This window comes from Sarcophilus harrisii, chromosome 1 (genome assembly GCF_902635505.1).
Source record: "Sarcophilus harrisii chromosome 1, mSarHar1.11, whole genome shotgun sequence".
NCBI classification, from domain to species: domain Eukaryota; kingdom Metazoa; phylum Chordata; class Mammalia; order Dasyuromorphia; family Dasyuridae; genus Sarcophilus; species Sarcophilus harrisii.
Window position 1 is genome coordinate 413,365,245 of NC_045426.1, and position 12,668 is coordinate 413,377,912.

General features: G+C 32.0%; 1 protein-coding gene across 1 annotated transcript in view; it reads right to left on the bottom strand.

Annotated features, from left to right (window-relative positions):
* Positions 1–11,551, bottom strand: part of CDH12 (cadherin 12) — an 890,215-nt gene extending 878,664 nt beyond the window's left edge. Inside the window, exons 1-2 of the mRNA XM_003759641.2 lie at positions 11,390–11,551; positions 8,500–8,591 (exon numbers count right to left, since the gene is read on the bottom strand). The gene's annotated coding sequence lies outside the window, so the exon portion shown is untranslated. The remainder of the gene's footprint in view (positions 1–8,499; positions 8,592–11,389) is intronic.
* Between the last annotated feature and the right edge of the window lie 1,117 nt (positions 11,552–12,668).

Sequence of the window (12,668 nt, forward strand, 5' to 3'; positions counted from 1 at the left end):
TACTTCACCTTGAATACAAATCATTTCAGTTTTTTGTACTTTTTCCTGATCCTGATTTCATTAAAAAAAATAATAATAATCAAAAAACCCCATCTTGCACAACTCAAATGAATGCTGTGAGAATTAACAAAATGGTGATTTTAAATAACTTCTGAAAGAATTCAATGGCTCAGAGGAAAATATACACACCCATACACCCAGACCCACACGCATATATGCACATACATACACATAAGGAATTCACTTCATTCTAAAATATCACACAATCTCTTTATGAGCTTTTTTCATTTTAAAATTTATGTTACTAAGGACATAGATTGTTTATTTGTCATGTGTTATAGGAAATAGCTATATCTACTTTCCACAATTATGCTGAATTTTGAGGTTTTATGTGATGTTTGTTCATTTTTGTGAAAACAGTGTTTAGAGAAAGAACAAAGCACTTGAAGATATCATCACAGTGATATAATGCCCAGTATCTTTTCATAAGGAATAAAGTATTCATTATAATACATGCTTATTTGTTTTGTAAAATATTTGCCAATTACATGTAAAAATTAACATTCAGATTTTTTTTTAATTTGAGTTCTAAATTGTCTTTTTATCTCTCTCTTCTCCCCTATCCCTTGAGAAAGCAAGCAATATGATGTTGATTATACATGTGAATCCATGCAAAACATTTCCATATGAGTATTCATGCTAAAGAAGGATCAGATACAGTGATCTCTGGTGGTTTTCATCACTCCCCATTGAAATGGAATCTTGTTAATTGCTCATTACTAGAGGTAGGGGGAGGGGACACTTATTAATCAACTTTAAAACTATTTTTTTGCTCCTTTCCCAAATGGCACATGTCAATGCTAATTGAGAGAAGCCTTGAACACACACACACACACACACACACACAGGCACTCTTTATCTCTGCACAAAGATTACATGCACAGTGAGTTGTAATCCTTGGCTTTGCAATATTGCTTTACGAGGTTAAGAAGATGAATGTTCATTGCTTTTAATCCTTACCGTGATTTACGAGACTCTGGGTATCCTTTCCCCAGAGCATCTACAACTGTGTGGTTGTTCTGCCTGCTGCTTAAATTACACCGACATCTGCAAAGTAAATTATGGATTGTTGTCCCATAACCCACAAGCAAGCAACCTCCTCATCTTTCCTGCAGTATTTCTTTGATTAGAACAAAGGGATTGTGTAATTTTACTTGTTTATTTGTGGTTGCTGTTTTAAGTTAGCTAGAATAATATTATTATTGGCTAGAGTAGGAATTGTCTTGCTAATATTGAAATGAGGTGACCCATAAAGATGCAGAAAGGAAATTGGTTTTTAATCTATTTAAAAATCATTCTTTAATAAATCACAGAAAAAAAGTGACTTAAAATTAAGTGAAAAAGTATTTTGAGAAAAAAATGTCTCTCACCTCCATGGAATACTTTAATTCTATTCTCCTATCCTAACAATAAATTATTTCAGTAGAGTAACAAGCTGACACAATAGTTAATTTGTCAAACTCAAAGTTGAAAAGACTCATTTTTCTGAGTTCAAATCCAGCTTTAAATACTAACAAGTTGTGTGACCTTGAGCAAGTCCTTTAACCCTGCTTGTCTTAGTTTTCTTATCTGTAAAATGAGCTTGAAAAAGAAATGCTCAACCATTCCAGGAACTTTGCTAAGAAATCCTCAAATGGAATCAGGAAGAGCTGGACATAAGTGAAACAACTAACCACCACAACAACAAAATATAAAGAAAGGAGGTCCAGGAAAAGAAAATATATTTATAACATAGTTTCTTCTTTGATAATATATTTTTCTTATAACAATGATAGTCATATAAACAGTGGGTTCAAATGTCTATAAAAGGCTAGAAATCAAGTATATCTGTACTTTCAAGTATACCAGAAATAGCATAAATAGAATTTCAACTAAATCTCCATGCCTTTTGTCTCTATATGCTTATGATTCTGTGTGGGATGATGAATCATGATTTCTTATGATAAGACCATTGTTAAATACTATTGGTATTATCTCAAAGCATGTTATCATTTACCACAATTAGAAAAATTCCATTACTTTCTTAAGATATGTTCACTATAAACCAAAGGGGAAAAACACACTAAACACTCGAGGATAAGACACACTAAAACCTATTCAAAACTTCCAATAAAGCCTTACAAAGGGAAGTGATTTGTTTGCTTGTTTACAATGTATTGTGTGTCTCTCTCTATGTGTGTTTTTGTATGTGTGTGTGTGTATATTTCAATATTTGGTTCTGTATTTTTTTTTCTTTTGAATACCACTATCAATTTGGCAGGAAGAAGTAAACACTAAAAACAGAAATGTTGAAATCATGCCCTCTACAGGATATATTGCTCTTTATGGGTTTCTATCAGTTTCAATTTCACCTCATTATTGCTGAGTGGCAGTATTTCCTGAGAATCAGGACCTGGCATTTATACAGAGGCTTTAATGGTAAAAAAAAGAAAAAAAAAAAAAAAGAAAAGAAAATATTAGATATACTGTTTGCCTCCATGGCTGCTGATACTGCAACCTTTGTCCCTTTGCCTTTAGTATGAAGAAGGTTGTTTGTAAATATACCACACTGAAAATCTAATTTATATTATGGGAAATTATCTGAGAAATATGCCTTGGTCAGCTATTAAATTTAAGAGACTGCTAAAATTTTATGGGATGCATTTTATCTTTGCTTATGGATATTTTAGTTGAAAGCCAAGAAGACTAGGTAAAAAGAGGAAAAGAGCAACTATAAGACTGCAAGACATTGAATTCATGTAATCATATGTATTGCATAAAATCAGTTTCACTGTTTATGATCACATCTTATCCAATTCAATAAACATCAATTGAAGCACATGGTATGAGCAGTAAATTAGGCTAAAGAAACTTTACAAATGACTTAAGTCTCTTACCTCATAAAGGTTAAAATATAGGAAAGAATTACAGAATCATAAATCATTGTAACAGATTTAGAGTGAAAAGGAATCTTGGAGGTCATGGCATCAAATCCCCTCATTTTACAAAGGAGAAAATGAAGGAACAAAGAATACAAGTGACTTTCCCAGAATCACAGAGCTAGGTAGTGTCTGAAGTGGTATTTGAACTGAAATCTTCCTCACTGGATGTCCAACACCATTACACTATGTTATGGGCCAGAACTTGAAACAAGGTGATAACTCACTGGAATTGATAGAAACAATGCTTAAGTTTACACCTCTGAGAGTTCACACATTAGCTCACACTTTAGAGTTCACAAGTTTAGGAGATTCACAAGTCAGAAACCCACAATCCCACTCTTTCAGAGTAGGAGTCAACCTTTGTGTTCACACCTTTAAGAGATCATATAGAAGGAGCTCCTGGAATCAGTTGGGAGGAGGAGAATCAAGATTCAGAGAGAGCTGCAGGCTGAAGCTGGCAGACAAGCTGCAAAAACTCTTCAAATCAAGGAGGGAGATAGGCCTCTAAGAAAACTAACCAGGCTATTTTGAAGGAGACAATAAAGGATTTAAACTTTTAACACCTGGCTGCATTTGAGGTGATTATTACACAGAACCAAAACTAAGGTTGCCTCTAGAAAACCTCCCCAAGAAACCTGCTCCCAGAGAGAGCCATCATATTTTAGAGAAGAAGAGAACACTACAACACTAAACTGTGTCAGAAGTAATAACACAAATATAATTAATGACATATAGTGGCTTAGCATATTGATATAGAGAGCTGGATTCAATTAGAAAACCTGGCCTCCTAATCTATTATAAACTTTTTATGAAACTCATTGCTCCTTCTACTGCTCACTTATCTTGCAACTTCCCTCAACTTCTGAGCCCTCATCACTTTGGAACAGCCTACTTATTATGGTATATCATTCTGAAGCCTCTCTTCCCTTTTCTTCTACTGAAGGAGAAGCCATATTGATGGAATCACAGTTTCAATGAAAGGTTTAATCAACCTTTCTGTGTTCTATGATCATAGTTTAATAACAACACCTGACAATTATACAGTGCTTACCACTACCAGGCATTTTACAGTCATTATTTTTAAGTTACAAAAATGTGTTTTTTCCCCCAATGAATAAATCTTAACATTATAGAGAATTAAGACAAATTTGCTACCTGTCTCCCTATTAAGGCATCGATGCATAGAGAGCTTGGCTTAGAATCAGGAAGATATAAATTCAAATCTGGCTTCTGATGCTTACTAGCTGCACAAGTCTGCCCAAGTCATTTAGTCTCTGTCTGCCTTAATATCCTCAATTGTAAAATGAGAATGATTGCTATGAGGATCAAGGAAGATTATATTTGTAAAATACCTAACACATAGTAGGTACTTAATCCATATTTCTTTCCTTTTTTTTCCTGTAATCTAATAGGCCTTTCTATTTATCTTAACTGATTTCTATGTTTCTTGATATTTATTGGTTAACAGACCTCTTGAATCTTAAGTTGACAGACTTAATTTCAAAAACTAATTTCCATATGTAGAAACCTATGTCTTAGAACAGGTACTCCCAAGTTGAAGCTACAATGAGATTCAGGCTGGCAAAGGGTTTACAGATTCATTCCTTATTTGAGTCTGTACTGTCACAAACCGAGTATGACTTGATCTTTTAGAGACTAGGTGATATAATGCCTTTCTACATCAAATCTCCCTTTTGAGGCTTTATTATTATCCAGATATCGTTTAACTGGCACATGACTGCTCAACCCATTTTAAATGCAGTCTCTGACTAATGGATAATGTTTCTCCTCATGACTATTTTTTGTGGTTTACTAATTCCCTAGCTAAAGTACAGTGGCTGGTTCAGCCCTCAGTGATAAATTTGTTTCTTTTACACACTGCCCAAAATGACATTAGAATCTTAGGTCTTAATGAATAGTGAGGGCAATGAGGCTAGGCATTCATTATTTACTTCTCAGAATCTATTTTCTTTGTGTTATTCCTTGCCTTGGGTAATTCTTAAGGTTTCTTATCTAGCCTAGTTCTTAACTGGTGTTCCATGATAGCCCAGGGCTCACTCTTCACTCATTGCCAGAATTTAGATAGCAAATGATATGTACTAGATCAGTTAGTTATCTTGGTATTAAGTCCTTCCTCCATAGTCTGATAGAGTAAAGTGTAATTTCAGGTTTTACAGTAATTAAAAGCAAGTTTAAAACTCCCCGCATACTCAGCTGATAAGCAATTTGACAAAGTAACTAGATTTGGAGAAAGACCTGGGTTCAAATTTCACCTCTGATACTATGTGACCAGAAATAGGTTTTATTTAATTTCTTAATATCAGATAACTCCATAAAACTAAAAGTTTTAAATAGGTAGTTGTCTGCAAAGGATGAATATTTTTCCTACACACTCGGAATCACAGAATGGATATTCAGTCAGGATTACTTGCCAAGAACTTTACAACAAATACTACAAAAGTACTAATTTAGAAAGAAAATCTTATTCCTATCCTTATCATATATTATCTTCAGAGCTGGAATGAAAATAAATTTCTTCATTAAAATGTTACCCTGATCACATTCAACTTTGGACTTGTTTAGATGTTTCAGTTACTCTGAGGTAATAAGCATCCAACTCCTCCTACAAATTGTATCAGATATTAAAGCATCAGTTGGACTAATTGCTGTGTCATTTATATAGGGCTTCCTCTTTCTACCATAGTTCATATAGAAATTTAATAATGTACTTTCAAGACCAATTTAAAAAGACACATTTAATACACAAGAAATATTTCTAATATATTAGGTAGTGCAAGGCTACCTTAAATGCAATATAAGGATAAATATAAACAAAGAAGTCACAATATAACAACTCATTTTATAATATATAGGTATGTACGGATACAAATTTATAGTGAGACATATCTTTCGACAAATTTAGGTGTATATATTTACATTCATATATTCAATGTATGTGTGTGAATATGTATTGTGGGTTTTATAATATATAGGATAAGCAAGTATATATGGAGTATATAGATATATGGAGTATAGCTAGGCAGATAGATATGCATGTATACATATATGTATGTATCTATATATGATCTACATATACACATACATGTGTATTCATACAATATCATATATGGTTTTCTAAAAATCCTAGTTCAGTTTAAAGCTTTGAAATTTCAGATATATAAATGCTATAGACTTAAACAAAATTTTAAAGGTTAATTTTTTGATGTTCAGTCATTTTCAATTATGTCTGACTCTATATGATTCCATTTGTTGTTTTCCTGGCAAAGATTTTAGAGTGGTTTTCAATTTCTTTCTCCAGATCACTTTAAAGATGAGGAAACAGAGGCAAGCAGAGTTAAGCCACTTGCCTAAAATCAATAAGCTAGTAAATGTCTAAAATAAAATTTGAACTGGAGAACACAAGTCTTTCTGATTCCAGGCCTGAAACTCCATTCCTTGTGCCACACCTAGCTCCCCCAACAAAGGCAAATTAATTATTTATATATTTTATGACATCTTCATATTTTTTATTAAAATTCAACTGAATCATAAATCTTGTGCTATACATCTCTTGTCAATTTTAGAACTTTGTAAAAAGTATCATCTGTTCTTCAGTCATTAAAAGTATACATGCATAATCCTAATTGTAATGTCATCCAGATAGTGAGGTTTTGATGCATACTAAGTAGTTTAACTAAGACCATGAAAGACAAAGTCAAATGGAGATACATTTGGTAATTGAGGTAGCAAAGCAGGATCTCTCTCTACTAATCCACCATTCTCACAACTCTCCTTGAGAAACTGCTATTCATACACTGAATGATAAGATGCCTTATCTTGTTAAAATTGAAATTATTTTATTTAAAATTCAAAACAATTTAAAAATGGAAAAGAAATACAAATACACTTTCAAATTGTTTTTCTAAGTCATTGCTATTTAAACTTCTAAAATTATTAAAACTTTAAAATTCACTAAGTCTTTTAGGACATCTTGTATATACTTTTACATAATATAATTTTGGCTGGTGAGTGTATGCTTATGTATATATTTATATGCATGTAGGTATATAATTTGGTAAAGGACCTGTTATTTAAGAGATATGGGGAACTTCTGGGTAAAGAATTTCTAATAATGTTTCATGGTAACTTCTCTAAATTTGTCTCTTCAATTCTTCTCAAGTATCAGTGAAAGGGAGGTTGGGGGAAAGGGAAATACCCATATAAGATCTTGAATTTATTAATCCCTTAATCATTTTAGTAAATCATTCAAAAGCTATTATAAAAATGTGAAAGGAATAAAGACCCTTTGTTAGTATTTGTCATGGGGCAATGTCAGTGGCAATGCCAATTCAGGACAAGGTAAGATAGTAGGCATTTGAAAATAGAGTACCTGAAGGACACATCCAGAAGGATGAACTTGGAGAGAATTTGATTACATAATTAAATTTGGTTCTTGGCAACCATCAAGATTAAGGACAAATTTGGAAAAAATTAAGACAAAGCAAAAGCCATTTTTGAAGCAAACTAATTTCAGAGGAAAAAAAAAATTGGGAGTTTGGGAGGCTGACTTAAGTTTGTTATCCATTAACTATAGCCTCCCATTGAGATGCTGGACAAAAAATCACTGCAAGGTACAGCATGCCTTTAGTTACACCACATTAGTATAATTACACTAATAATCCTTTCACACATTCTCATGTCCCTTAATTATCTTTCCTTTCCAAGGTTTATTATTCTCAACAGAGAATCTTAATTGATCACTAAGAAAGAGTTGTGGACATCAAACTTATTTTGATAATAATCTGAGAAAAGATCACATAATTACTGTTTAGGGAATGTCAAAAGGTGCCTGTACCAGCTATCTATATCAGACATGAACTTTAAGAATGTACAGAATTTCATTAGTGAATTCTATTCTCTGGCTTTAGATTCTTGCCTTGAACAAAGGAAAAATGGCTTACAATTGATTGCATAAGAAACAATTGGAGAAGATAGTAGAATATTAATATTAATAAAGACAAGGGAACTAGTGTCATTATCTCCCCACCTCATAAGAACTTCTTCAAAGGTTTGCTTTTGAAACAGAAATATCCCATTTGGAAAAAAAAAAAAAAGTAATTCTCAGTAATTATGGGATGGAGATGGGGATGAGAAAGCAATGCTCAAAAAGAGAAAATAAGTTTCTTTCTTTTAAGAGGTTCATGCCCAAATATAGAAAGAGCCTTCATTTTCTAAAATATATATGTAAATTGAAATGGTTCAGGAAGAATATAATATAGGCAATGGTAAATATAATTTTTTCACAAAAAGAAATGGTCATGTTATTTTTTTTTTTCTTTGTGCTCTTTAGCTCTTTTGAAACATGCTTTCCTCAAGTTTTACCTTATCCTCTAAATAAAAAAAATAATAAAAATGTTATTTTATTTTTAAACTACCTGTAAATTTAACAAAATAGAAAAGCAGTTGTTAGTGAAACAGACCCAAAATGTTGCCAAAAAAAAATTTAAATCAGACATACCTCTAAGAACGATGACATTATCTGAGACTTCAGAGACATGTAATCCAACCTGACCACATTACCAAGTGCTTCTAAGTTGCTGGTATCTCAAGCTGAAAAACCAAATGGACATGATTCAATGTTTACTACTGTTTTCATGTTTTCTTTTTTCTTTATTATTTTAATGCACTAAGCATCTCAGTTTACAGTAATAAATCCTGTATCCATTGATAACACCAAAGAACTTTTTTTGTTTGTTTTAAATTGTACAATAATGGTAAAGGTTTCAGTGGCTTTCTAAAGTTTATAAATTGTTATCTAAGCAATCATGATTGTATATAAATGGTTTCATTATAAGCAGGGTATAGAACAGCTTGAAATTTATTTTTATAAACTTCAGATATTTATTGTATTGTAAAAAATTATCAATTATTTGTGTAAAAACTATAGCTGTCTATGTATTTCATCATGTGGCATACGTTAAAATACTTAAAAGCAATAACTTTCTCAAGTTTGGGATTGAGTGAAGTAGCTCAAATGTTATGCTTGGAGTGGAGAAGAACTAAGTTCAAATTGGGGCTGACACTGGACAAATTATTTAAGCTATTCTATGCCACATGAAACTCTCTAGGATTTAACAGATTTATTCAGAGATAGTTTCACTCTGACTTAGTGGAGTAAAGGCCTTTGCAAATGAAATCACAGACCCTCTATTAGTCCTGTATACTGTGTTAATTTGTACTTTTCAATTTTCATTAATTTTTTTTCAGTTCATCTTTGTTGCTATGCTCACCTTCACATGTACAATCACTTAAATATAGGAAAGAATTGAGTATATACTAAAATAATAATGATTGAGTGGTACTTGTTTATCACAATTGGGAACTTAGTACAGTGGTATGTGTTGAAAAAAGGCCTGATCTAAATGTCAAGAAAAACCTGGGCCTAATACCTGTTTTTGCTACTGAATATTTTCAAAAGTCTTCAAATCATTCTGAGACAGATTTCTACAATTTTAACATGAAAATTAGCTAATAAATCAATTAGCATATAGTAAGTACCTATTATGGATCAGTCATAGTAGGAAGTGTTGAGATAAAAAACCCAAAGAATAATAGAATCATTAGATTTTGAATTAAAATCATCTAAACTTTTCAGTAGATCCAGAACCAAATGATCTTAGAGGTATGCAAAATTGGACCCTAACCTTAAAAATCAAAACATATTTTATTTTGTAAGAAATGAAATGCATTTTCATTACTAAAAGTCTAATGTAATCATAGTGTCTGCTTTTGGTTGTGACAGACATGATAACTAATGCTGTTGTGGGAATTTTGATTGTGATAGATTAGAAAAACTGTTTGACATTTATAGCACCTGCAGCCCCAATATAAAAAATCACTAATTAATCCTATCAGTCTTTTACTTTCAGGAGTAGTAAAAGTTTATTTCTCTGTTAAAAATTTTATGAATTCCTATTTATGAAAAATGATCAAACAGTTCTAGGTAAATTAATCACCAACTTTAGAATGTTTTCTCTCTTTAAAAAAATGAAAACTTGTGGATAAAATATGTTGTTTTATTATGATGGAAACAATTGAAACGTTTTTATTAATATTCTGATTTCATATACTCTCTCCATTAAAGTGTATTTAATTTAATTCTTATAACTGCAAGCTCTAGATTATCTTAAAATTACATTTTCTGACTTCCAAATGGGTTTTAATGGCTGCTAATAATGAAAAAGTTAAGAAAAATAATAAAGAAAGTAAAAAGAAAATATGTCAGATAAAGTAAATGAAATTGAAAAATGTTGAGTAGAGAACAAAAAACAAGTATGCATAATACCCATACATCACTTGTCTTGATGAAAGACTTATGAAATGAAGCTCCACTTGTAATGCTGGAGAAACTGAGCAAGATAGAGATGAGAGCATTCAATAATTTATTAAATGGAGAGATTTACTGGGACCCAATGGATCCATGGTTTGGTCCTAGGGCTGAATGAGATTATTATCTCAAAGAATCCAGAAGTGAATGTCAAATACAAGATTTTTTTATAGGGTTGCAAGAACGATGACATAATGGGGGAGGTATCTGAATGGGGATAACCTAATTGGGGGAGGCAGCTAGAATGACATAATGGGAGGTACTGGAGAGGCTCCTGGTATTCTAATGATATCTAAAATGGATAAAGACCTTTATCCCATCAACCATTAAGAGGGAATGAGTATAGCCTAAGGTCTAAAATATAAAACCTTTATCCTAACTTTAAGAGGGAATGATTATAACCTGAGGCAGAGTAACTAAATAGGACAATTAGGGAAACTGGGTCAGGACATTAAAAGAGAATTGTGGCACAACACACTTTTCTAGAGTACTGAATATTTTGCCATTTTTAAAAGAAAAGGCAACTTTTCAGAAATTTCTATTTTGGGCTACTGAATTTAAAGATGTATTAAAGCCATAAATCCCTTGGAAATTCACTAGACTACAATTCCCCACCCACTAGAAGGAATGAAAAGGGTCTCTCACTATCACTAAATCCAAGGATTTATAGTTTACTGGTAAACAAAACAAAACAAAACAAACAAACAAAAATCCTTTTGAAGCAAGCTCATCTTAGGCCATACCAACAGTCTCAGTTAAGGATAAAATTTTACAAGAAATCTAGTCCCAGGATCATAAGTTGAAAAATAGTTGAAAAAAGCAAAATAGCACAGTATAAAATCTGAATTCATTATTGTGACGTGCTTCCTACAACAACATTTTTTGTTTCTATAAATGAATAAAAGAATGAAAGAATAAGAAAGTATTTATTAAGCATTAATGATGTGCAAAGCACTTTTTAAGTATCATGGGTATAGGAGAAAAGCAAGAGCAAGACAGTTTTTCCCTTTAAGAATCTCACATTTTAAGAGGAATAAACAGCACATGGAGATGGGGAGGGTCGGAGGTGCAGCTGCAAGTCAGTGTCATTTCCATATGAAAAAAAAAATCTTCAGTTTCTAATGTTTAACCACTTGACAAAACAAGACTTTAATGGTAAGAACTGTCCCCCATTTTCAGGAGATCTTTCTTCTGTAGGAGTAAGAGTTACATCACAAAGACATTTATTTGTCAGGTTGCAATTCCACAAACATTGTTTCCATGGACTTTGGCCAAGTTGGACAGGGCCAAAGGCTAGTAGGGTAGAATGGACGCTTTGGGGTGATAGGTAGAGAAGGATTGCTATTGCTATTATTTTATTGCCTGTTGATGATAGTTGCTCAGTGGACATTGATGAAAGCAGAAAAGGGAGGGTTATCCTCCATTAGGGTTATTTCCTGCAATAATGACTTTAAGACCCAGGCTAGAAGTAGCTTTAGTCATCTTTGGTGGGTGAACATTACTATATGTAGAGCTCAAGTTAATGAGGTACAGTACTTTTCAGGAAAAAAAAAAAAAAACCCTACCTTATTAATACCTTGCTAAAATTAGACTAACATGAATGTTGTTAACAAATGTATGTACTAATATTATAATCTCTCTAATTAATGTCAGTTGGTATTATTGACTGGAAAATGATAAGCTGAAAAAATAAATTATACTTGCAACTGAAACAGAAGTCGTAAAGTTGAGTATATATAATTACTATCTATTTAGTATTCTATTATTCTAAGTTAAGAACACTTTATAATTGTTGTTATCCCTAAATAAATTTCACAAATATATTATTTTATAAAAATATTTGAGGAAAAATATTTGATTGAATATCTAATATCAGAGTCACTGGATCAACTCTACCTCCTTTTCATTTCTTCTGTTTTATTCCTTCCATTCTCATAATGCTTTTTTTTCTTCTTTCTCCCCTCTTTTCTTTTTTGCTATCTTTCAGTAGTATAGAAGTGAAAGAATATGTATGTAAATAGCAAAGAAGTAATCATACACGTAGTATCCAAGCTGGCAATAGATGCACAATCCTTATGTATCACTATTTTTTGTTCTTGAACAAATACAATTGCCCCAAGTTCATGTTCAGATAGGAGATTGTTTTATGTTGGGGAATAGCACTTGTCTAGATGTAAGGAAAGGCTGAATGGTAACTTTTTAAATATAGTGGAAGGGAATTATTTATGGAATCATGGTTTTACAATTCAATATATATTAATCATTTATTTTCAGGAAATCAATTTACCTCAATGAAAATT